The 27,862-nt window shown below is 42.3% G+C and overlaps 1 pseudogene; it reads right to left on the reverse strand.

The window, feature by feature from the left end:
• Positions 1 to 27,862, reverse strand: part of LOC132834967 (heparan-alpha-glucosaminide N-acetyltransferase-like) — a 133,772-nt pseudogene that overhangs the window by 58,597 nt on the left and 47,313 nt on the right.

Consider the following 27,862-nt stretch of genomic DNA (forward strand, 5'->3'; position numbering starts at 1 on the left):
ACAGCTGAAAAGCATTTGCAACAGCACCTCATTTATTTTCTTCCAAATGGATGTTCCCAACACAGTCACTTCATCATGTATATAAAGAGAGAGAGAGCATTAAAACTGGAATAGACATGGCCATGTTCAAACTGTTAAAAACATTTTATAATACAGAATTTTATTCTTGCAAATATGAGCAAAGCACATAGTGGTTACCATTCTATCTTGATAAAATTTAACTTGGTCTCCACTTGTTTGTTCCAGTGTATAATCTTATTCATACCATGACCCAGCATGTATCTTAAACATACTCATGTTTCAATCTCTATCTTTTGCTAAGGACCAGGCCAGACCCCCTCAAAATATTTTAAGAAAGTAGCCTAGACTCTATCTTTTTCTTATTTTAATGGCAAATGTAAAGTATTTGTTCCCAATATGAAGCAACTGGTCAAACCACTTGACGTTAAGCAAAACACAATTTATTTAAACATTGTAGTTAAAGTACAATGAAAGAAAGATGAATTTAGAATAACTTGACTCGATCAGAAACTTAACAGAATAATAGATACTGTAACCATGACTATGTTCCAATACAGTAACATCCCATAAACACACTGCTTGGCAAAAAAGGAAAATTCAGACACGGTTCTCACATGCAGTTCTCCAATTCAGGAGGAAAGAAAAATCAGGAGAAACTTCAGACACAGTAGCAGCCAGGAGACTTTCACTGAAGCTTCTAGTTCTGTTGAGACCTCAATAGCTTCTGATGCTATTCAGAAATCCTGACCTGTGTGAGAGCTGGCTACACCCATTCAGGCTGCATTAGACAAAAATCCAAGGCCTCCCAAGCTGTTTACTTAAGTGGTCTTCAGTAGCCAACTCACTACATCTCATTCAATCCCTCTCTTAAAAGAAGCCAGAACAAGATACAGCATTGTCACACATTCAGCCTATAATTTGTGCCAGCCATTTAGATCATAGAGTCATAGAGATGTACAGCATGGAAACAGACCCTTCAGTCCAACCCATCCATGCCGACCAGATATCCCAACCCAATCTAGTCCCACCAGCCAGCACCCGGCCCATATCCCTTCAAACCCTTCCTATTCATATACCCATCCAAATGTCTCTTAAATGTTGCAATTGTACCAGCCTCCACCACTTCCTCTGGCAGTTCATTCCATACTCGTACCACTCTCTGTGTGAAAAAGTTGCCCCTTAGGTCCCTTTTATATCTTTCCCCTTTCACCCTAAACCTATGCCCTCTAGTTCTGGACTCCCCAGCCCCAAGGAAAAGACTTTGTCTATTTACCCTATTCATGCCCCTCATGATTTTATAAACCTCTATAAGGTCACCCCTCAGCCTCCGACGCTCCAGGGAAAACAGCCCCAGCCTCTTCAGCCTCTCCCTTTAGCTCAAACCCTCCAACCCTGGCAACATCCTCGTAAATCTTTTCAGAACCCTTTCAAGTTTCACAACATCTTTCCGATAGGAAGGAGACCAGAATTGCATGCAATATTCCAACAGTGGTCATCTGACTCTTTCAGTGAAGCTATACTTCCTGATAACTGTTTTAAATTAACTTTGAATGAGTTGTGCTCTGGTCTTCCATTCCTATTTCTAAAGAATGTAATAGCGGAGCACTTAATATAATTCAGCAGAGGCAATGCGGTTTCATGAAGGAGAAATCATTCCTGACAGATTTATTACAATCCTTTGAGTAGATAACAAGCAGGATAAACAAAGGAGAACCAGTAGTTGTAACATTTTTTTGGATTCCAAAGGATACAACAGGTAAGGCTACTTAATCAGCGAAGACTATGGTATTGGGAGTAATATATTAACATGGACAGAGGATTAGCTAACACATAAAAGACAGAGAGTTGGGAGAAGGCAGACATTGTTATGATGGTAACCTGTAACCAATGGAGAGACGCAGTGCTGGATTCATAAATATTTACAATATATTTTAATTACTTGGATGAGGGAAGTTTGGAAAGACACAAAATCATGTCAGAAAGCATGTGATGAGGAGGAGATAAGAAGATTTCAGAGGGATATAGACAGGTTGAGTGAGTAGTGACTGTAACAAGGTCAGTCAGGTGGACCTCACAGAAGGTGAGTTCTCTCTTTGGGACTATTAACCTGATCCAATCAGGGAGCCCTGGATGACAGATATAAACTAGAGTGTCAAAGGTTCTGCTCATCCTGAGAGCTGGTTCTAAGGGAGCCAGACCAATGTCAAGTACAATGCACGAGTAAATAAAAGGTGGTTTGGTGATGGATTACTGCTCTCTGTGGAGTTATTTCAAAGTGAACCGACAAAATCTTAACAAAATGAGGAAAATTGTGAGGTTACACATTTTGGTAGGAAGAACAAAAGAGTTGAATATTATTTGAATATAAAAGAACTGCAGAACAGTGGTATTTAGGAGTCCTTGTGAACAAATCACAAAAAGTTAGCTTATATGTTCAACAGGTAATTAGGAAGATAAATGGAACGTGGGCTTTATTTCAAAGAGAATAAATTAAAACGATCAGGAAGTCTTGCTAAATATAAACAAGGCACGAGTCAGACTATGGCCAGAAAACTGTGAACTCAATTTGCTCTTATCAGGACCAACATAAGAATGCCAAATTTTAAATAATCACAACAATTTATTCTATAGAAGAACACGCTGCTAATTATTTGGCGAGACAACTCTAATTGGCTGAAGCAATGGAGAAAGCAACATAGGCAGGTAAGTCAAAGGAAAGCACAATGCTTGAATATATTCCTTTGTTTTTTCAGAGTGGATCCCTGCAGATGAATGTATGCCACTTAGGACAAACGTAAATGAGCCATAGTACACATTCAACTAATTAGCTAAAGTTGGCTATGAGATTAGCTATTTCTGAGCAAGTGCTGCCCAATATCAGTAGCTGTTTTGTTTTAGGATTTTTAACTGTGGGTTGACCACCTTCCACCTGTATTGCAAATTGCTGTGACTATTTGAAATTGGGCATTCTTGCATTTATCCTGATGAGTGCATGACAAAAAAACATTGACAACATGCCTCTATTCATAAATATTTGGATTTAGCACTACTGGGTGACTAATTGTTTTAATTTAAAATGATGTACTTCCATCTTAAGGGACTCTCAGAGTTCTCCAGCCCACCTGAGAAGTGAGTACCTCTCCTAGTGGTGTTGCTGAGTCTTTATATCTGAGCAATTACCATGCTCGTCCCATGAACATAAACTAACAACTCATGTGAAAGACCAGTATTCAACTCTCTGTTCATCTATTTCATAAAAGTGTGAACTTGGTCTTGACATCCATACATTTATTACATCAGAATGATCTAGTGTAAGCCTTTGCTTCCCTAAATTAGAACATTTGAGTGAGGGAACACTATATTGTTGGTGTAAAATAGTTATTAATATGAATGAGGTCCACTATCCTTGGCCACCATCTTGATCATCATTCTTACCTGCAATCCGATAAATGCCATCAGAATGGAATCGATGGTTCCCAAGACTCCTTCAGGAACAAAAGGCTCAGAGGTATGATACAATTCCTGAAACAAGAGATAAGTGGAGGAATGGGTAGAAATTCAGAACACATAGAAATCGCCAAGAGGAAGATTTTGCCAGTTCACTTTCCTGCTCACAGGGAAGTTGCATCATCTTTGGAACCATATTGCTGATGTCTAATAATTTGGAAAGCCTCCAAAAGCATATTTTATAAATTTGTGATGAGTACATAAGACAGATTGAGAAGTTGTTTTGGTGCACTGTGAATCATATAAATGTCAGAGGGGAGACATGAAGCATCAACTTTAATTATCCAACTTCTTATAAGCTTACCATGCTACAGTTTGGAAATATTGACTCCTATTTGTTGACAAGAGTTCATCCAATCCCTGTTTCTCGAATCCTGCCATTAGTCCACCCACAGGTGGTGATACAAGTCCATGTGTTCCTGCTTTATTGAGGAACATTGGCATGAATGCACCCATTTGCCAGTGTTCAACTATGTCTATAGAATCATAGAATCCCTACAGTGTGGGAAGAGGCCCTTCAGCCCAACAAATCCAGACCGATCCTCCCAGGTCCATTTCCCTCCCCTATTATCCTATATTTATCCCTGATTATCGCACCTAACCTACACATTCCTGAACACTATGGGCAATTTAGTATGGCCAATTTACCTAACCAGCACATCTTTGGGTCATGGAAATAGTTTTGTGATCTCACTTACCATGCTCTGAACAAACAACTGATGAGTTTACAAAGGTCACATCATAATGCTTTCTGGAATAAATCTCAAATTTGTTAGTTCAATGTTGCTCACGTATTCAAGAAATGAACAAACAAGCTTTAATGTATTGAAAGAGATTTGCATTAATGTGGGTGCTGTGCTCTGAAAATGCAGAACCCTGGGCTCTGCAACTTATGATTTAGAGAGCCCACATAAACATCGAGCTTGAAAGTAAGACATTGATGCTGTAGGATTCCAAAGGTACTTCACTGATCTGCAAACATTCTCATCCTCATCATACATTCAGCAGGTAATAAGGAGGGCAAATGTGCTGTTGACCTTAATTTCAAAGTAGGTATAAAAATAGAGAAGTCTTGCTAAAACTATGCAATGGACTAATGAGACCATGCCTAGGACAGCTTTGGTCTAAAGAAAGATATACTGGCATTGAGGCAGTTCAGAGAAGGTTCACAAGATTAATCCTGACCATGGAGGGATTTTCTTATGAGGAGACATTGAGCAGGTTAGGCTTGTATTCACTGAAATTCAGAAGAATGAAATTCTTAACGGGCCTAGATATATAAGTGCAGATGCCATGGGCATCAGTAGTTTATTCTCAGTTTTGGTTTGCATGCATCAGGCATGATAATTACTGCAGTACAATTCCCATATCAGTGTGTTTCTTTTCCTCCCCCTGGGATATTTTGTGGGGGTTTTTTGGTGAAGTCTATATGGCAAACATATCTTTAATCTAGGGTTTCCTAAACTGTGGGTCACAATGAGAATTTGAGCTTATTAGCTCTGAATAAATGTAGTCTAATGAAAATTAATATGATCAAGAGATGGTTCTTATGCACCATGATGTTACAGTGACCTCAGAAGACTGAGATTTAAGAGACTGTGATGAATGAATGGAATAGTTTAATTAATGAGATGTGCTCACAGAGAACAGCATTGTATAAACCAGTCTAATTAAAAGATTTTGCAAAAACCCATCAGAATCATATTTGTTATTCTTGTAGAACCCTGCATTTCCATGAATTCTTCCAATGGTCATCTCCTATTTGGGAGAACACCTCTCACCTCCCAGCAAGAACTAAAACCCACTTGAACTTATCAGCTGAAGCCTCCTGTGCCCACTGCTCCCACCACACTTTAACAATATGCCAGTGAAGTTCATCAGAACTTTGCAGAACAGCATCTCACCCTTCCATTTACAGCCTTCAGACTCATCACTGCTGCTGGAAAAATGATTGTGTGGCTGTCTTTTAACCTGGCTATATCCTATGACTAGGTGGATTGGCAATGCTAAGTTGTCCTGTCCAGGGATGTGCAGGTTAGGTGGGTTAGCCACGGGAAATGCAGGGTTACGGGATAGGGTGGGGGCCTAGGTCTGGGTGCGATGCTGTTTGGAGGGTCAGTGCCTCTTTCTGTACTGTAAGGGTTTTATGATTAATCATATAGCCCTGCTCAATCACCCCTTTTTGTCACTAAAATCTCGACTCTATAAAATGCAATTCCTTTTCCCTCTTTCCTACTACGTCGCCTCCCATTTGCATTTGCTCAAAATCTGTAACATTTTCTAATTCTGACGAGAATATGTCCAGTTTTTTTTAAAATTAGATTGCCTACAGTATGGAAACAACAAGTCCATACTGACCCTCCGCAAAGCAATCCACCTAGACCCATTCCCCTATCCTATCCTATATTTACCCCTGACTAATGCACCTAACACTATGGGCAATTTAACATGACCAATTCACCTGACCTACACATCTTTGGATTGTGGGAGGAAACACATACAGGCACGGGGAGACGGTGCAAACTCCACACAGACTGTGACCCAAGGCTGGAATCGACCCAGGTCCCTGCCGCTGTGAGGCAGCAGTGCTAACCACTGAGCTACCGTGACAATCCAAACTGTTAACACTGTTTCTCTCTCCATTGATGCTACATGAGCACTTCCAGCATTTACTGTTTCAAGTTGAGTTGGATTAATCCCACTGTAGTGCACAGAGACATTACCTGGCATGTGGGATGGCTGTAGATGTGGTTAATTTCCAGCAGCCATTTGTCAATGTAGCCTGCCGCCCCACGTACAGTTTGGGAAGTTGCCAGCATCTCCGATTCCTCCAGCACCAAGGTAATCTTTGCAAAGTCATTCACATAGTCACGTAATCTAGGGTTGAGTTCCAATATAAAATGGTCGGGTGTTGCCCAGTTCTAATATCTCCAGCGATACCCTCAACCTCCGGTCAGAACTTCACAAGGGCCAGGAAATGTTACAGTTGCATTAAGAAACAGAATCTGAAGTTAGACTACATTACTTCAAAATTCATGTGACTACACAAAGTCCCTGATTTAACAAATTCCTACATCTATACTTATATGAAGACCACCAACATAAATTTATTGCCGTCTATTAATATTGGAATTAACATTATAATAGAGGAGGCGTAACAGTGATGGGAATGAGGGAGGATTTACTTTCAAGAATTTGATACATTTCATTTAAAATTTTGGGACTAAGAATTGTACTAATGTTGCAAGGGGTGGGATGGGGGGGACATATATACCCTATAGTCAACTTTATGTGGTTGAAAACTGAAACATGTTTAAACCACAACTGGAGAAGATTTGTAGCTCAGGTTGAGGTTCTGGACTCCATTTACCACTCTCTGAGAAAACGAACAGAAAATGACATCACCACAGGAAATGACATCACCTACCCAAGGAAACTAAATCACATAAATAGAAAGTGGGTCATAACACCAGTACTTCATCGGAGGCTCAATGAAGATGGTGATAAACAGACTTAGTATAGTCTGAAAACAAACCTTCCAGCTCAGTGACCAAACTTACCTCCACAACTACATCACTTTGTTCAGTTTCCAGATTCATAGACACTTACAGATGGAGGCCATTCGGACCACTGGTCCACAAAGATCAGACTACACTAATCCTGCTTTCCAGCTTTTGGCCCATAGCCCTACAGACCACAATGGATTAAATTAGGTGGATTGGCCATGCTAAGTTGCCAGTGGTGTCCAGCGTTGTGCAGGCTAGGTGGAGTAGCCATGGAAATGCAGGGTTACATGGTTACATGGGATGGATCTGGATTGGGATGATCTTCAGAGGGTCAGAGTTGTCTTGATGGGCTGAATGTCCTGCTTTCATACTATAGGGATTCTATGATTCAAATGATTAAATGAACGTTGCTTAAATGTTACGAGAGTTTCTGACTTAACCACCCTTTCAGACAGTGAGGTCCAGATTCCCACCACCCTCTGGGTGAACCATTTTCATGTCAACTCTCCTTTTGGCTCTCTACCTCTTACCTATACGCTCACCCTCCCCTCCCCCCCCTCCCCCCACCCCACCCACCCCCCCCCAGTTAATGACCTCTCTACTCTTGGGAAAACAAGTGTCTTCCAACTCCATAGTTTTTATGCCCCTCATAATCTTATACATACACCTCTACCTGTTTCTTTTTTTCTCAAACTTCGCATATCCAATGAAACCAGGCCCACCCACTCTGAACTTTATTCATAGCTCCTACCCTCAAGCCCAGACAGTATCCTAGTAAATCTTCTCTTCACCCTCTCCAGTGCGATCACATCCTCCCTATAAATGGTGACCAGAGCTGCACACAGTACTCTAATTGTGATATAACAGGATTTTGTAGAGTTCCACTCTGTTCACCACACTACAAGAAAGATATGAAGGTATTTGAGAAAGTGCAGATGAGATTAACTAGACTGATTCCAGGGATAAGGCATTTTTAGCTACATGGGAGTTTGGAGACACTGAAACTGTCCTCCTTGAAGAAAATAAGTTAAGGGGAAATGTGATATAAAAGGAGAGGTGTATAAAATTGCGACGGCTTTTGATAAGACAAACAAGTGAAGTTGTTGACACAGGTCTGGAGGACACACATTCAGGCAAGAGGTTTCCGAGAGATGTGAAGAAGGGTGCAGCTATTGGTAAGAGAACTCACTGCTTACAAGGCTGGTGGATTCGGAGATGAGCAATGATTTCAAAAGAATGTCTGTGGGTGCCTGATGGAAGTAAACTAGGTCTGTTGGAAGAGAGTGGAGCAATGAAATTAAATGGATTGCTCAACAGAGAGCCAGCGTTATGTCAATGGGCGGAATGGTCATCATCAATACTGCAATGACTAATTAAAACTGCTCAAAATAAACTAAAACCCCTCCAAGAAGGAAATGTGGGATGCAATATTTTCCCAGATGACCACTCGTGGTACTTTGTCATATTTGCCATGTCAACCAGGATGTGGTGTTGGCTAAGGGTTGATTAAAGCACCAATACTTGGTGCCACCAATACTTGTTTGTCTTTCCTTTGTCTTGGGCAGATGTATGGATGAATGGAAGAGGATACACTACTGTGGAGTATCTACAGAGGAGGTACTGTTCACATACAATAAGTTTGATAGCAGTAAGTACAACTACATTTAATCGGGTCTAATTATTAGGAGCTTAGAAGTTTGTACAAATGCATCTGCTCCCTCTGAATGTCACACACAGCACAATGTGGTGGAGCCAACAATAGGCATAGGTGAATGAAATAAGTGCACAGAGGCTAATATCCCATCACCATCTACATGTGCTCAGTAAATGGGTTCTGACCAGCCAGCTGAAAGCCAGTCCCTTGACTGAGGAGACATTCTGAATCTTCTGTTTATGTCTGTCAGCCAGGGCTCCCTGATTAGCCCAGGTTAACAACCCCACTCGAGGGTCTCCTAGTCAACAAGACCCACCTGGCCCTGGTTCCAATCACTACAGTGAAGCAAACGTAACGTAAACATTAACAGCCTTATCTTGTATAACATGGGAGTACAAACCAAAACTTCAATGTTGTTGAGAAATCATTTTGCTCTGGTAATATTTTGCTGCAATGCTATTAAAGTATTTCTCAGTAAACAAACATCAAGTAAATAAATTATTTCAATCTTGTTACATTTCCTCATGGCGCATTGTTTGGTTACCATCCAGCTGGCAGGGTTCCTGGAAAGAATTTATGGCATCAGGGAGCAATCATTGAAAAGTGGCTAAGAGGGCAAAATGATTTAAAGCAGCTTTCAGTGCAGCAGGAGGAATCAATCATTAAGACTGAGGAAGGGGGTGAAGGTAGGCATCAGTATTCAGCATCTCTTCAGGTTGGCCATTCACTGAGCTATTAAGCTCAGGCTTATCTGCCTGGTTGGGTCCTTCTTAGAAAGATGTTAAGGCTAGAGTTCTAGACACAAGATGAAATTTAGGCCAAATATACCTTCTATATTTGTGCTTATTTTGTGATGTTGTGATTGAAATATTATTTAAAACCCACCACCCCAAAACAAATTGTGGGTAGGTGGAATGCACTGCCAGCATTAGGGACATTTAAGCAACTCTTGGATTGGGATGTGGAAGTTAGTACAATGAAGGGTATGTAGGTTCGTCTGCTCTTCGAGTGGGATAAAAGGCAGGTACAACATTGAGGGCTGAAGGACCTGTACTGTGCTGTACTGTTCTATGTACTATATGTTCTATGTTCTATATCAATTCCAACCTCTCTTAGCATATTCAGCATTCATTCTAAATTCACGTTACTATGACATGATCAAATATTAACACAAAACCATTTGTTGAAGCAATGGAACTACAATAACAACCACATCTATGCAGCACCTTTAACCTAACAAGAGGCTGGATTTTAATCCTGCGAGGCAGACTCCCCAGTTTCAGGCATCCAACATGGCAGAGAGACAGGATGAACATTGTGGTTTGGCTGGAGGGGTACAGGGGAAGTGCCAATTGACCCAAGATGGAGTTCAGGAGCAGCAGCGGGGACTTCTGGGTATTGGGTTGACTATTTGAAAGTCCTGCCTCAGAGCTGTGGAACTTTATTCCTGTTGTAAAAATAGAACATAAGGACCTCTGTCCCTCACCCTTATGTACTCTCCACACCAAATCACCTGTTTACCTTCCACCCATCCCCAATGGCCTCTGTTATCCTATATAATGGCCATCCTATAGACGTGCAGGTCCTTGGACTCCTCCATCGGCAGAACATAACAACACGACGGTTGGAGGAAGAGCGCCTCATCTTCCGCCTGGGAACCCTCCAGCCACAAGGGATGAACTCAGATTTCTCCAGTTTCCTCATTTCCCCTCCCCCCACCTTGTCTCAGTCGATTCCCTTGAACTCAGCACCGGCCTCCTAGCCTGCAATCCTCTTCCTGACCTCTCCGCCCCCACCCCACTCCGGCCTATCACCCTCACCTTGACCTCCTTCCATCTATCACATCTCCATCGCCCCTCTCCCAAGTCCCTCCTCCCTACCTTTTATCTTAGCCTGCCTGGCACCCTCTCCTCATTCCTGATAAAGGGCTCTGGCCCGAAACATCGAATTTCCCGTTCCTTGGATGCTGCCTAACCTGCTGTGCTTTAACCAGCAACACATTTTCAGCTGTTATCCTATACAGTAAACAATGGCACTTCCATGCCCAAACTCCAAACAAACACAGTATGGAGTCAATGAACCCTATCATTAACAATAAGATTTGTTTTAAAAAAATCTTTTAAAAATATTATTCATTGACAACTTTCCAATGTAAAATAAACTGAGTAACTGTAGGCAAATAAAAGTGCCAATTATCTAACCACTTAAAGTTTGCATAGCAGTACTGCAAGTTACCTTGTGGAAATAGACATGATGTAATTGACAGAAGGGATAGGAGGGCCAGAGCTGTGTGCCATGCAAGACTTGACCTGGACATCATTTCAATACGTTAATTGATATATGGGCTCTCAGCAAAAAATGTTCTTAATGAGCTTTTTTAAAGGAACTTTTTTTAACCTATCCTATTGTTATTATTGGATTCATTGGTAAGCCATGGCACACAGTGGGTGATGTGCATGGAAGGACCATAGCTTGTTATCAGAGTATGAGCAGGAGCCATGGGGTCAGGGCAGGAGGGGGGGGGAAGCATGAGTGAAGGTCTTTGCTTCATATGGAGCAATAAGCAGTCATTTGAGTGGTGAAGGGGCTTGATATTTATCTAATTATTTATTCTTTGGGATGTGGGTGACACTGGCTGGGGTCAGCATTTATTTCCCATGCCCAGTTTCCCTTGAGAAGCTGGTGGTGAGCTGCCTTCTTGAACCACTGCAGGCAAGCTGCTGTGGGTTGACCCACAATGCCATTAGGGAGGGATTTTTAACCCAGCAACAGAGAAGTAACAGCACTATATTTCCAAGTCAGGATGGTAAGTACCTTGGAGGGGTACTTGAATGTGGCGGTGTTCCCATATACCTGCTGCCCTTGTCCTCCTTGGTGGGGAGTGTGTCCAATTATGGTCTCGCTGTTACAGCAAGGATATTATTATTAAGCCCGAGGTGGTTAAGAAGAGATTCACCAGGATGCTGCCGGGAATGGTAGGTTTGAGCTATAAGGAGACTCTGGATAGGCTGAGGCTTTTTTCACTGGACATAGGAGCTGAAAGGTGACCTTCTTGAGGTTTAAAAAATTATGAGGGGTATAGACTCCAGGAAAGGTAAGAGAGGTGGACAGGTAGTGCAGGAGTCTTCTGTGGCTATCCCCATTTTAAACAAGTGTGCTGCTTTGGAAAATGTAGTGGGTGGTGGATACTCAGGGGAATGTACCATGAACAGCCAAGTTTCTGGTATTGAGACTGGCTGGAATGGAATGAAGGGTACATCGGGTTTCAAGAGATCGATTGTGACTTTTCTGTGGCCAGCAGGAAAAATCAGAATGGTGTATTACCTCCCTGGTGCCAGGGTCAAGATATCTCGGAGAGGGTGCAGAATGTTCTCAAGGGGTAGAGGGACCAGCAGGAGGTTATTGTATACATTGGAACCAATGAGATAGGAAGGGAAAAGAATGAGATTCTGAAGGGAGAATATAGAGAGTTAGGCAGGAATTTAAAAAGGAGTTCCTCAAGAGTAGTAATATCTAGATTACTCCCGGTGCTATGAGCTAGTGAGGGGAAGAATAGAAGGATAGAGCAGATGAAAGTGTGGCTGAGGAACTGGTGTATGCGAGATGGATTTACATTTTTGGATTATTGGAATCTTTTCTGGGGTAGAAGTGACTGTACAAGAAGCACAAATTTCACCTGAATAGGAAGGAGACTAATATACTGGCAGGGAGATTTACTATAGCTGCTCAGGAGGATTTAAATTAGTAAGGAGGGGGGTGGGGGGGGACTCAGGGAGATAGTGAGGATAGAAATCAATCTGAGACTGGTACAGTTGAGAAAAGAAGTGAGTCAAAGAGTCAGGTCAGGCAGGGACAAAGCAGAGAACAAAGTAGGACTGATAAATTAAACTACATTTATTTCAACGCAAGAGGCCTAACAGGGAAGGCAGATGAACTCAGTGCATGGTTAGGAACATGGGACTGGGATATCATAGCAATTACGGAAACATGGCTCAGGGATGGGCAGGACTGGCCATGTTCCAGGATACAAACGCCAAAGGAAGGATAGAAAGGGAGGCAAGAGGGGGAGTGGCATTTTTGATAAGGGATAGCATTACAGCTGTACTGAGGGAGGATATTCCCAGAAATACATTCAGGAAGTTATTTGAGTGGAACTGAAAAATAAGAAAGGAAGTAACACCTTATTGTGATTGTAGTATAAACCCCTTAATAGTCAGCAGAAAATTGAGAAACAGATTTGTAAGGAGATCTCAGTTATCTGTAAGAATAATAGGGTGTTTATGGTAGGAGATTTTAACTTTCCAAACATAGACTGGGACTGCCATAGCATTAAGGGTTTCGATGGAGAGGAATTTGTTAAGTGTGGACAAGAAAATTTTCTGATTCAGTATGTGGATGTATCTACGAGAGAAGGTGCAAAACTTGACCTACTCTTGGGAAATAAGGCAGGGTAGGTGACTGAGGTGTTAGTGGGGGAGCACTTTGGGGCCAGCTACCATAATTCTATTAGTTTTAAAATAGTGATAGAAAAGAATAGATCAGATCTAAAAGTTGATGTTCTAAATTGGTGAAAGACCAATTTTCATGGGATTAGGCAAAAACTTAAAAAGCTGATTGGGGGCAGATGTTCACAGGTAAAGGGACGGCTGGGAAATGGGAAGCCTTTGGAAATGAGATAACGAGAGTCCAGAGAAAGTATATTCCTGTTAGGGTGAAAGGAAAGGCTGGTAGGTGTAGGGAATGCTGAGTGACTAAAGTGATTGGGGGTTTGGTAAAGAAAAAGAAGGAAGCATATGTAAGGTATGGACAGGATGGCTCAAGTGAATCCTTAGAAGAGTATAAAGGCAGTAGGAGGATATTTAATAGAGAAATCAGGAGGGCAAAAAGGGGACCTGAGATAGCTTTGGCAAATAGAGTTAAGGAGAAGCCAAACGGTTTTTACAAATACATTAAGGACAAAAGGGTAACTAGGGAGAGAGTAGGGCCTCTCAAAGATCAGCAAGGTGGCATGTGAGTGTGGAGCCACAGGAGATACTAAATGAGTTTTTTGCATCAGTATTTACTGTGGAAAGTGCTGGATGTCTTGAAATGCATAAAAGTGGATAAATCCCAAGGACCTGATCACGTGTACCTTAGAAGTATGTGAGAAGGTAGGGAAGTGATTGCTAGGCCTCTTGCTGAGATATTTGGATCATCAATAGTTACAGGTGAGGTGCCTGAAGACTGGAGGTTGGCTAACGTGGTGCACTACTCAAGAACGGTGGTAAGGACAAGCAAGGGAACTATAGACTGGTGAGCCTGATGTCAGTGGTGGACAAGCTGTTGGAGGTCATCCTGAAGGATGTATTTGGAAAGGCAAGGATTGATTAGGGATAGTCAACATGGCTTTGTGCATGGGAAATCATATCTTATAAACTTGATTGAGTTTTTTGAAGAAGTAACAAGGAGGATTGATGAGGGCAGAGTGGTAGATGTGATCTATATGGATTTCAGTAAGGCGTTCGACAAGGTTCCCCATGGAAGACTGGTTAGCAAGGTTAGATCTCACAGAATACAGAAAGAACTAGCCATTTGGATACAGAACTGGCTCAAAGGTAAAAGACAAAGGGTGGTGGAGGGTTGTTTTTCAGACAGGAGGCCTGTGACCATTGGAGTGCCACAAGGATCGGTGCTGGGTCCACTACTTTTCATCATTTATATAAATGATTTAATGGTAAAGTCCAAGGGTGTGTTGCTGAACAAAGAGATCTTGGAGTGCAAGTTCATAATTCTTTGAAAGTGGAATCACAGTTAGATAGGATAGTGAAAAGGACGTTTGGTATGCTTTCCTTTATTGGTCAGAGTATTGAGTACAGGAATTGGGAGGTCATATTGCAGCTGTACAGGACATTGGTTAAGCCACTGTTGGAATATTGCGTGCAATTCTTGTCTCCTTCCTATTGGAAAGATGTTGTGAAACTTGAAAGGGTTCAGAAAATATTTACAAGGATATTGCCACGATTGGAGGATTTGAGCTCTAAGGAGGAGTTGAATAGGCTAGGACTGTTTTCCCTGGAATGTCGGAGGCTGAGGGGTGACCTTATAGAGGTTTATAAAATCATGAGGGGCATGGATGGATAAAGAGACAAAGTCTTTTCCTTGGCGTGGGGAGTCCAGAACTAGAGGACATAGGTTTAGGGGAAAGGGCAAAGATATAAAAGAGACCTAAGGGGCAACGTCTTCACACCGAGGGTGGTACGTGTACGGAATGAGCTGCCAGAGAAAGTGGTGGAGGCTGGTACAATTGCAACATCTAAAAGGCATCTGAATGGGAATATGAATAGGAAGGGTTTGGAGGGATATGGGCCGGGTGCTGGCAGGTGGGACTAGATTGGGTTGGGATATCTGGTTGGCATGAACAAGTTGGACTGAAGGGTCTGTTTCCATGCTATACATCTCTATGACTCCGTGATTCTATAAAGTGAACGATAGGTGGTTTTTCCCTTGTGTTGTGGACCGGCCCTGAGCGCCTCAAAACATGTCAAGAAAGTAGCCCACATCCTACCTTTGCTTTGTTTTAAGCAGGTGTATTGCAGATATCCCAAGAGAAATGCAGCTGGTCAAACCACATACTTTTAAACAAAACAGCATTTATTTACAAGATTACCGAATGAAACAGAAACAAAAGAGAACAGAATACCGAATAACCTAACCTATCCAAAAAAACCCAACAGATCATCCCAAGTTAATGATGCTGTTCCAAATACTTACAGCAATCCTCATAAACACCCCTTAGCAAAAGAGGTAAAATCAAACCTGGGTCTTACAGGAGAGAGGTCGGAGAGTGAGATCGGCATGGACCTGCTTCTTTCATTTTGCTATTTCTTGGACCAGCAGCCTCAAACTGCTTTCAGGGAACAACCAGACTTCCAAAACACCAAATCAAACCAGAGAAAAGCTGAGCTGGGAGAACTGGTCACTCCCCTTTCATTGTACAATTTTTTAAAAAACTTGAAAGCCTTTTACCTGAGGCAGTATCTGCTAGTTATAAACACACTGGTCCTAAAACTCTTCAACCGCAGAGCTTTCAGAACCCGTGCTTTTACAACCCCCTGAAAAAAACACCAAGGACAACATAACCTTGTTAAAGGAGCATCATCATCACACTAGGGGGGGGGGATTTCAAGACTAGGAGCATATTTTCAAAGTGAGAGGAGAAAGATTTTAAAAAGACACAAGGGACAACTGTTTTACAGAGAGAGTAGTTCATGTGTGGAATGAACATCCATAAGAAGTGGTGGATACAGGTAGAGTTACAGTTTTTAAAAGGCATTTAAATAAGTTCATGAATAGGACATGTTTGGAGCGATATGGGCCAAGTGCAGTAAATGATAGTTTAGTTTGGGATTATGGTCTCATGGACTGGTTGGATCAATGGGTCTATTTCTGTGCTGTATGACTCTATGATTCTGAGATGGCATTGAGAGTGTGAGGAGGGGAGCTGGGTAGGCACAGCAGGGGAGAGATCAGGGGTGTGGAGAGTTTAAAAGTGATACTGCATCCGTCGCATGCAACAACCAATCTTAACAGCTGTGTGTGAAATTTCCATTGTACTACAAGCTACTTCATACACATTACCAATGGGATTTCCTTTTTATTGTTGGGAACATGTCCTGAACGTTATGTGATGATGGATCAAGCTCACTATTACTGTTCTTTCCAGTGATCATTTTGTTTCTGATTGGGGAAGATGGAAATATCTTCTGGGAGCTGAAACAAGTGTGCAAGATTTAAAAAAAAAATGCCTCCCCATCCCGAAGTGTCCAAACACTAATGAGACACGAACTAGATTTTGGATGTATTTAGTCAATTCAATTTAGTTGGGGTAATATAACACTCAGATAAACCCACACACACATTGTCTATATAGAGTAAGAGAAAATGACAGCGCCAGGCCATTTCCCCATTCGACCTGTGACAGCTCATGCTGTGATTGGAACCAGGGCCACGTGGATCTCAATGACATGAGATCTTTGATTGGGATTGTTGACTGGGCAATCAGGTAGCCCTGGCTGACAAGGGATTTACCTCAATTATGACGTGTAACTCCCCCAAAAAATAAACAGGAGATTCAGAAGGTCTCCTCAGTCTAGAGACTGACTCTGAGCTGACTGGTCAGAGCCCGTGTACTGTGCACATGTTAATAAACGGTGACTTGGTGACGGGATACTGGCCTCTGTGCAGTTATTTCAAGAGGTTTCCATTTAATCCCAGAATCCAACCATTTTGCCATAAACCTGCGAATTAGTTGGAGGATTATATATACACGTGTGACTACTAGTCCAGTCAGTGGGCAGTGGGAGTGGGAAGACACGTCAGGGAAATGGGATTGGGGGATGGATAGAAAGGGAATGGAGAGAATGAGGTAGGGAGTGGTAGGAGGAAGATAGGAAAGAGATATTCAAAAGAAGAGAAATCAAACTTGGTCAAAGGTTCAGAGTGAAAGAAATTATCTTTGCTGCAAAAAAAATGCATTTTGTTTTTGTTCAGGCATAAATCTAAAGAAACTATTTTTTTATTCAGACCTAAATGTCCACCCTCTTTGCAAATGTGTTCTGTAGCCACTGGGGGTTTTATATTGAAAGAGAGAGAGAGAAGAAAAAACATCAAGAAAATTCTAGATTAAAAGTGGCACACCTCTGGGCTGAGAAGACGGATGTTCTGTCATTCCACGGACCCTATAGTCTGTGACAGGTTATGATTATCTAATATCCCTTAGCAAGATCAGTAATCTAAGACAATAAATCATAAGCAACAGCTCGATAAGTAAACAGAATTCCCACGGCAACTGGGTGAAGTTTGCGAGAGCTGACCATCCAAGATTCCCAGAACCTGGGAAGAATTGATGCAGGTGAGGCTTTGAGACAGACCTGAGAGCACTTGATTGTGCACAAGTATAAATCACACAAGGCAGCCTCTGTTTAGCTAGCCACCTCATCACTGTAACTGATTTCTATTATTCAGGAATTGTACAGTTACTTCATAATGACAATTTCAACATTTCAGGAGGGACCTCTTACAGAATTGCGTACAAAACACCTGAGAGAAAGTCATTTAAATGAATTTAAAATTCTCGCTCTGTCTTGGCTCGTTCCTTGTTCTTGCCCTACCCTATCTCTGTAATTTCCACTAGTTTAATATCTCTGCCTGCAACTTATTGTCCTCTGACCTTTTGTCCTTGTCACCAAGATCTCAATCCCCATATTTGACCTTTAACCACTTCCGGCCTGTCTCTGGAATTCTCATCCACAAATCCTCCCTCTCCTTGTTTGCCTTTCTCTATCCTTAAAATCTTCTCAAAATTCAAAAGCCAAACTTTTGGTTAATCCTATACCAAACCAGGCACAATACTGGGATGTTCTGCCTTTTAATAATCAAATTAAAGCATAAAAAGCAAAATAAACCCTCATATCAATGTTTTGAAAGGGTTCAGTAAACAGCAGTAATAAATGTCTAAAAGTCAAATTGCGTCATCAAATCAAAAGGTTGTCAATTAAAGCCAATCTCTTTAGCATACAAGCCACACTAACACTTCGCTATGTACCAAGGGAGAGATGCAATTTTGGTCTTTAGATTAGATTACTTACAGTGTGGAAACAGGCCCTTCAGCCCAACAAGTCCACACCGACTCGCAACCCACCCAACATTTACCCCTTCACCTAACACTACGGGCAAATTAGGAGGGCCAATTCACCTAACCTGCACATTTTTGGGCTGTGGGAGGAAACCAGAGCACCCGGAGGAAACGCACGTAGACACGGGGAGAATGTGCAAACTCCACACAGAGAGTCACCTGAGGTGGGAATTGAACCTGGATCTCTGGCACCGAGAGGCAGCAGTGCTAACTACTGTGCCACCGTGCCGCCCACTTTCAGACCTTAAAAGTGAGATCTCTGGCACTATCCAGTTAGACCTGTCTGCTGGATAAATATTATATCTAATGTCTAACTTTTGTGCTGATATCAAAGTTAGCTAAGAGAATAGTTCAGGCTGGTCTAGAAGATCTCAAAGCATCATGAAAGAGTAGCAAGTCCTCCCAGCTAATTTCATTCCTCAATTTCCAAACTCTCATTGACTCCAAAACGTCTGTCCCCCTGTTGTGTGTGAGATCATTCTAAACACAAATAGGCTGTCACAGCTTCCTTCAAAAATAGCAACCTCACTTCAAACTAACCAAATCGCTATAAAGCACTTAGTATCTCGGTAAGGACGAAATGCATGCAAGTTAATTCATTCAACTCCTTTATTAGCTACGCTTGGTAAATGCATCTATCAAGGGTTTGGTAATCTGACCAAAATTGTAAGCATCTCCTTATTGTTTAAAAAAAATCCTTCTGTGCACAATTATGGTTTACAAATCTTTACTTATTGTAGCACATTTCCTGTCCTGTCCTGTTTTTCTGTCATACCACTTTTACCATTGAGTTCAATACCACACTATCAGTGTGGGTTCAACACAAACTGGTTAAGGAGGCAAAGCCAAAGATTGGCTTCATGTTCAAACTTCAAAATAATATTATTCTTAATCCATTAGTACTACATATTGTTGTGCATTGTAATCATAGAGATATCAGCCTCTGATTTTCAGGTTACATTAGATAAGGACTAATACATCTTCTTCATGTGTTTACGTCCATGTGGTCTCATTCTCTCTCTCATTTTGGACTGTTCCAACTCTGCCCGCATTGTGATATTTATACTCAATAATGTGCAGCTTTGTGATATCAATGCAAGGTTGCTCCAGGGTCCTAAAGCCCGTACACTACATTTTACCTTTGCTTAAGTGAATGGTATTTAAGTGAGTTTAAACTGGTCCTGGTGAGTCCTGATGCATACTAAATGCTGACTCTATCCACTACTGACTCAAGCCTGGGCTTATTGGAAGACAACTCCAACATTGTAGAGTCTGATGTAGTTTCTTTTAAATTGTAGAATTTTAGGAAAGTGTTAGAAGTTCCACACCCATTTTTCCTCTCTCAGTGATGCCCCAAGCAGTTTTGACGCCATGACAGGCCACATCACATCTCAGCTTCTTCCCACTCATCTGGGTGTTTCAACATCAGGACAGGCCTCAGCTTCCACATGCAGGAGTAATGCTGCTGCCTTGGGACATCAGATTCAATTCTTCTTAATCCTTGACTTTAATAGTAAAATCAATCAATGGAAAATTATGGCTGATTCCCCTGAGTTCTTGATAGGGATGATCGATGGGGACACCCTTGACCCTTGTAACAGGCATGCGATATTTTTGAGTTTAACATTCTGACTTAATTCAGCATGCTAATTAGATAAACATCGCTATCCTTTGGGCTTCAGGGATACCCTCAAGGCCTCACTGGGGAAGTGCAGCATTCCTAGAGACAGCCTGGAATCATTAGCCCAAGACCATTCAAAGTGGAGGAGGAACAAGGAAGGCGCTGAGCACCTGAAGTCTTGCTGTTGGGAAAAAAGTGGAAGCCAGGTGGAAACAGGGTAAGGAGCGAGCTGCCACACCAGCGCTCCACCCACCTCCTTCCCGCGATCACCTTCTGCTCCAAGTGTAACAGAGCCTGCAGTAGCCACATTGGTCTGTACAGCCATTACAGACTCACCCTGAGAGTGGGAGAGAGTCATCCCTCATCTCCAAGGGGTCACCAATGATGATGATCCAAAACAACGTTAGCTACTCCATTCCACTCTGGACCTACCTGGAGCATCCTGGGACAGGTGGAAGAAAGGTGAGGCACAGCCACACTGTTTCCAGCAAGCACATGAACATCCACTCAGGCCAGTAGATAAGAATATCTCGAACAGGAGCCCAAAAGCGGTCCTGGGGGAATAAAAAAACCATAACATACATAAGATGTATGAAAAGGTCGAAGTTTGGAAGACAAGTCATGCAAACATATGTGAGATAAAAGCCTCAGCAGATGGTATTCCGGGTGGAAATTTACAGAGCAGTGAAATTCAGGAATTTAGCTGACTCAAGCCAATCCAGTTTGATCTTGTGCAACCTGTCAGGGAGAGATAGACTGCAGATTCTGGAATACAAGGCAGACAGGCAGGAGGTTGGAAGAACACAGGAAGCCAGGCAGCATCAAGAGATGAAAATGTCAACATTTCAGGTGTAGCCCTTCTTCAGGACCTGTCAGGGAGGCAGCAAAGCTGTCAGATTCTGTAAACCTGGAGGGGCAATAAGCCACCTGTTCTCCTTCAAGCACTGTTTCTGTTGGAATGTAACCAGTGGCAAGTAGTAAGCCTAATATCTATTGTCCTTTGCACCCTGAAATTATGCAGAAAGGACACCCTTTCTTTATTCTTTGAAGGGATGAGGGCATTACTAGCTAGGTCAGCATTCATTGCCCATTCCTAAGGGCAGTAAGAGTCAAAGACGTTGCTATGGGGCTCGAGTCATATGTAGGCCAGACCAGGTCAGGATGGCAGCTTCCTTCCCTGAAGGACATTAGTGAACCAGATGGGCTTTTCCTGACAATCAACAATGGCTTCATGGTCATCATTAGACTCTTAATCCCAGATATTTATTGAATTCAAATTGTACCATCTGCCATGACAGGATTCAAACCCAGGTCCCCAGAATATTACCAGGGTCTCTGGTTTAATAGTCTAGTGATAATGCCATTAGGCCATCACCCCCCCATTCATCAACATCATGTGACAGTGAATCATAGAATCGTAGAATCATGGAATCATAGAAGTCCTACCCAGTGTTGCACGGTTTATCATCTCAATTGATTTCTCACCGTATATTGCATCAGATTCTCCTTAGCGCAACGAATCTCCAGCACAGCAATGACAAAGTATGTGAACCCAAGACGTTGCAAGACCCCAGGGATTCTGAACCTTTCCCATGATACTATAAAGAAGGAAGACAGATGTTATAATTGTTATACTGTAAGCCATTTAATTACCTAAAGCAGAAGTCAGTCGGCATATTCCATAAATGCTTGTTTGCGTATCATAGTTCAATACAAACTCTAGTGTGCTTTCACTGCTCCCTAACCAACTTCTCCAACTGGGGTAAACCAGTCCATTTTTTCTTCTATATCCAGAACAACGGAATGGCATTTTCCCATTCCCTGTTTTTCTTTTCACCTGTTAACCACCGCTTGTGAAGATTCAAGGTACAACACAGAAGTACAAAAGAAACCAGACTGATAGATGTTAATTCCAGATACTCTTACCACTACTTCACCCAGTTCCCTTGTGTGAGAGAAATCAAAGATAATACTAACACAACAATTGTTATCTCATTAACAGCTTCATTCAGTATGTTTGGTGTTCCTCAACAAATTGTGCCTAAAAACAGTCCACAGTGGACTAGTGCACCCTTCAAAGACATGTGCAGGAAGTGAGATATTATTCCAGACATCACCTCCCCTCTCACTATCCTCCCGCAACCACCTGATGAAGGAGCAGCACTCTGAAAGCTAGTGCTTCCAAATAAACCTGTTGGACTATAACTTGGTGTTGTGTGATTTTTAACTTTATCCTCAAACTAATTATCACGTGAGATGTAATGTTCATTTAGGGTAAAGACCATGATCATTAAATGCATTGTTATTTGTCAGGATTTTCAGACAGCCATGTAAAATCTAGATGCTACTTCTCAAGGCAATGACTCACACTCAGTTGCAGCTCTCCGGTTTGGAAGACACAGCTGTACAGTTTTCCCTCACACACACTTACCGCATAAACGTAATGCCTTGTTGGAAATAATGGTACAAGAGCATGATGAAAGAGTACACATACTGTTATCCCAGTCTGAACTAGAGTGAAGCAGCAAAGTTCAAGATCTTCACTTAGAAGGCCTACAGCATGGAACCAGGCTATGCCGATCATATCAACCTTCCAAAGGTCATCCCACCCAGATCCAACCCCCTACCCCACAGCCCCTCATTTTCCATAGCTAATCCACATAGCCTGCACATCCTTGGACACTATGGGTGATTTAGCATGGCCAATCTACCCTAACCTGCACATCTTTCAACTGTGGGACGAAATAGGAACACCTGGAGGAAACCCACCAGACCCAGCGAGAATGTGTAAACTCCACACAGACAGTCGCCTGAGGGTGGAATTGAACCCAGATACCTGACGCAGCAGTGCTAATCACTGAGCTACCATATCGTCAAATATATGGGTTTTGAGAAAGGACAAGAACTTTATCCAGACAAGACCGTATGACATTGTCACAATGGTCAAATATCCAGATACCTGACTCAACATGAACTCAACTCTGAAAACAACAAAATGCTGGAGATCACAGTGGGTCAGGCAGCATCCATGGAGATACAGCAAGCTAATGCTTCGAGTCTAAATGACTCTTCATCAGAGTTGAAGTGAAGTATAAACCCAACTCTCCCAGGTTTATGCTAAGTGGGCTAACCTGTAGAGAACCTTGAAGCACACTATAGACTGGAAGCATTAATACTCCTCTCCCTCTCCAAACCGTGCCTGTTCCTATGCCAGAACTGATGTCTTCTTGGAACTGCACTGAACCTGGAACCACAGCAAAGACAAATTGTCCAAGGTGAAACTAAACAGGTTTTTAAATTTCCTGCTGTCAAGTTCCTAATAGGCTGCAATCTTCTCCTTCATTTCTAAGCTCCACAGAGAGAAGATTAAACACTGCTGGGGCCAACCTTCTCCCTCCCAACTCAAGTTGAGAGGCTTGTGGCCCTATTTTTAAGCTGCACTGGGAGCTAAAGCATGAACATGGGAGGAAGGTGAGCCATTTCAACAACCTGCCAGAATGAATAATATGCCTCTAAGGTTCAAAATTGACTTCATAGCCTCCAGAGACAAAAAAACTTAACATTAGTGCTGGTGTAACAGAGTAACTGTGAACAAATTGCATAAATGTCCACGACCAGAGCTGACATTTAAAAATAAGCATTTGTTGTGCCAACAACAGCAATCTATGAAAAGCCTTTTGTAGCCAGTGAGAGCTGCAGAGACTGAGATCCACCCTGGAGCAACTTTCTCTCCAATTTATCTTTTTCACGCGCAGGCAGTGACAGTGGCTTCAGGAAAGGAAAGTCATTCAGAGCCACGCAGCCTAAAGAGAGGTGATTTATTAATTTATTTTCATTACTAGTGGGATATGGCTATCACTGGATGAACCAGCATTTATTATCCATCACTAGTTGCCCCAGAAACTCAATGGCTCTCTCGCCTGTTTCACAGGGCAGTTAAGAGTTGAGCACATTGCTGGAGTAACAATGAGGTCAGATTGGGTAGTGACAGTAAATTTCTCTCCTTAAAGGACATCAGTCAACCAGATGAGTTTTTATGATAATCAGCAATGGTCACCGTTAAACCAGTTGTTTAATACCTTTTTTTTGGTTGAATTCAAATTCCAATGCCGGCCATGATAGGATTTGAGCCCAGAACATTAGCCTGAGGTTTCAGATTACTGGCCCAGTGCTATTACCATTACACCACTGCTTCCCACCATCATAGAGAGCAACTAGAAAACTACGAGTCCACGAATGCAGATATTGAGTTTACTAATTTTCTTTTCCAAAACGAGACATGATAAAGAGTGTGAAATGAAAGGGTTTTATTTTACTTTATTTGTGTGTAGTGGTGAAACCAGGTGGAGCTTATTGATCTGATTGGGGCTGTTAGCCTGGGTCAATCAGGGAGCTCTGGCTGACAGATATAAACAGGAGATTCTGGACCTCCTCACTTCAGGGATTGACTCTGAGCTGGTTGGCCACAGCCAGGGTACTGTCTAACCATAAATAAAGGGAGACTTGGGGACGGGACACCAGCCTCTGTGCAGTTATTTGATTGTGCGAGTCACAGCAGCCTGACTGCCCTAGACCCACCTGAGGCCCTTAAGTGGCCCTAGCTGACATTTAAGAGCTACTTCCCACTGGCCTTCAATTTTAAGATTGGTAGGGGAAGAGGGCATGTTTCTCTGGTGATGCCCGGCGAATCACTACGTCAAGGCTTCGGGTGGGAACGGGTCCCCCCCCCCCCCCCAACCACACCACCGACCCCAAAAATCTGATGCCACCAAATGCTCCCTCCAGCCTTGCCTCTCTATCAAGGCCACTACCACCCCAACCCCAGAGTTAAACTCCCCTCTCTGTTGCAAGATCCACTACGTGTAAAAGCGCTGAACACCAGGACTTGCAATCTGAATGCTACTAATGGGCTCAGTGCTGGCCACTGCAGACATTGGTATTGCTGGGATGATGGAGCTGTCACTAAATCATGGTGGTACATTTCCCACTGACTCTCAGGGTAATGGGTGGGCAAATCCTGCCATCCAAAAATTACCACTGTTAATGAAAAGATCATTCATATGGCTTATGGCTTTGGTAATGAGACAACAGAAGAAACCAAGGACAGGTTCAACTTAACTGCAAGTGGTTGCAGAGCTGCACCTGTTGAAGAAAATCGGTGCAGTACTTATGGTCAAAAACGTTAATGCTGTGAAGCAACCTACTGTTGACTGTTGCGTATTGGAGTTATGGAAAGCAATTGGCTCTGAATGCATTTCAAAAAGCATGGCTGGATGTAAGTTTCAGAGAAGTGACAGAAGAGAAGATTGGCTTCTCTATGATCTTCAGAGAGATCCTGGACTTAAATCTGTTAAATCTAATAGAATCTTTGGCAAATGCAAAGTCAGAGTATCAAGGGCTCGAAGAAAATGATTGAAGCATTACCCAATGTTCATATAATCCCTACAGTGTGAAACAGGTGAAATGGCCCATTGAGTCCATACTGACCCTTTGAAGCTCTTCCTACCCAGACTCACCCTACTACCTTGTTCCTGTAACCCTGCATTCCCCATGGCTAACCCACCTAGGCCGCACATCCCTAGACACTACGGGCAATTTAGCGTGGCCAATCCATCTAACCTGTACATCTTTGGACTGTGGGAGGAAAGTGGAGCACCAGAGGAAACCCACACAGACACGGGGAGAATGTGCAAACTCCACACAGATAGTTTCCTGAGGGAAAAATCAAACCCGGGTCCCTGGTGCTGTGAGGGGGCAGTGTTAACCAATGAGCCATCGTGCCGTCCCAGTGGTTTAGTGCCCACTGCCCTGAACATTATCTGTGTATGACTTCCATGGTTTCTGTATAGCAGTGCTTTCAGCTTCTCACCAATAGCAGCAACCTTTACATCTTTTCCCACAGCCGCCAATTCCTGTTTGTGTTTACTGATGATCTTAGCAATACTACTGTGCAATACCACCACTGAGATCACAGTCAGAGGTCATCCCAATAACAAGGTGGTTCCTGGCTTGGTATTCAAGAGTTTGAATTTCTATCTTGTCACACAGAGCAAGAGCTCCTGTTCCATAATCTGTTGCTGGTGTCAGTTCTCTCTGTATTCTTGCATTTTGCTTATAAATTATACTAGCAAGGTTACTGGCAGTAACAGAGGGACTGTAACTTGTGTTGGTTTGGTTATTTACACTAAAAACAGAAAATGCTGGAGAAATATAACTGCTTCAAAATGTTGGACTCAAAAAGTTAACTTGGCTTCTCTCCATATGGATGCTGTTGACCTGCTAAGTTTCTCCAGTAGTTTCTATTTTTATTTCAAATCTCCAGTGTCCACAGTATTTTGTTTTTATTTTGGTCAATGCAGGTTTGTTCTGTTTTCAATGATTTGTTTCGATATGTTTCACTTGGTGATATACACTAAGGTTGTGAATTCCACATTGTGAACTGCAAGGTACAAATCAACTTTTGACTGCTTCACTGACAATTGCTCCTGCTAATATTTTAAAAAGGGTCAGCACCTCCTTTGAATTAGCAAGCGTGATATTTTCACTGTGCAGTTTTAAGGCCAGTGCTCAGGGTCAGTGATCCACTGGGACTGCACAAGTCAAATTCTGAGATTCGGTTTTAGGAGCTGCTGTTTGGAAAGAATCATGATTCACCAAAATGCCTGTTTTCACATGAAACCCAATAATTTGTCAGCAAAGTCGCCAACTACAATATTACGGCTGATACGTCCGCACTGCTAGGAATCTCTGCTTCATGGACAATAGCTCTTTTTTTTGTGTAACCATCATATTTGAACATTCCTTCAGAATTAGCACCAACGATTACAATTTTGACATACATATAGATGGAAGAAAAAGGGGCTTTAAAGCATGATTTTTGAACCACACAAAGGGAAAACGTTAAAATGAAAATAAAAGCTTGTATGATTAATTGCGGTCAGCACTCTGTATGTGACAGAACAAGCACATCAGCAGCATATAAATCATCACTTCACTGGAGAATTAACCCTGAGCTTTGATGTGCTCTTGGAAAGAGATTTATTAAAATCAGCTCATTACTTAATTAAAAACCATCTTTACTGGGAGATGTGCAGTATATTGCATCGTCCATAACATTTACAGGTGCAATTTCTGTCAGACAACTTACGGGGAGATAACAACATCAACTGAAAATGTGCAGCAGCTATTCAGTGCCAGCTCATTCAGCCTGACCACACTCTGCATGGTTCCAATAAATGTTCATCCCTCCCATATTTGTCACTGAGTGTCAGATACATAAAGGTGATATCATGTAGCTGAATTTTAGTCCCTCATGTTGTGTCTCTGCCCCCTTCAATATTCCACCAATAACATTCTTCACGGAGTACCAGATATGTAAAGACAGATCCAACTTGATTTTAAAGGTCTAAAAAGCAAAGTGCATCCCATTTGCCATTACTGGCATTTGCAGTGTAAATGGATGTAGGTTAAAGGGGATAATTACATGATCTCACAATCCTAGCACAGAGTGGCACTTCAATGAAATGCAGATGGGAGGTAGGCTTCCAGCCAACCTATAGTTCCCTGCCGTGATCCTGGTGAATCTATACACCTACTTTTTCTACATTAAACTAATGGGTGCTGCCAACCATTTACCTGCTAATGTCCATGTGGCCACATCCACCACCTCTGTGATACTACCTCCCAGACTCTGCCTTGAAAGATTTCTGATTCCCTTCCAATCCCATTTCCAATCTCCATTCTTTCTTTGATTTCAAACTACTATAGATCTCTGATCCCCTTGCAATCCTTTTTCTAACCTTCAGCCATTTCCAATATCCACCCCAAAGATCTCTGGCACACCATTTCCTATCTCTCTGCTGCCCCCTGATTTCCACCCC

The sequence above is a fragment of the Hemiscyllium ocellatum genome, chromosome 43 (genome assembly GCF_020745735.1).
Source record: "Hemiscyllium ocellatum isolate sHemOce1 chromosome 43, sHemOce1.pat.X.cur, whole genome shotgun sequence".
Taxonomy (NCBI): Eukaryota; Metazoa; Chordata; class Chondrichthyes; order Orectolobiformes; family Hemiscylliidae; genus Hemiscyllium; species Hemiscyllium ocellatum.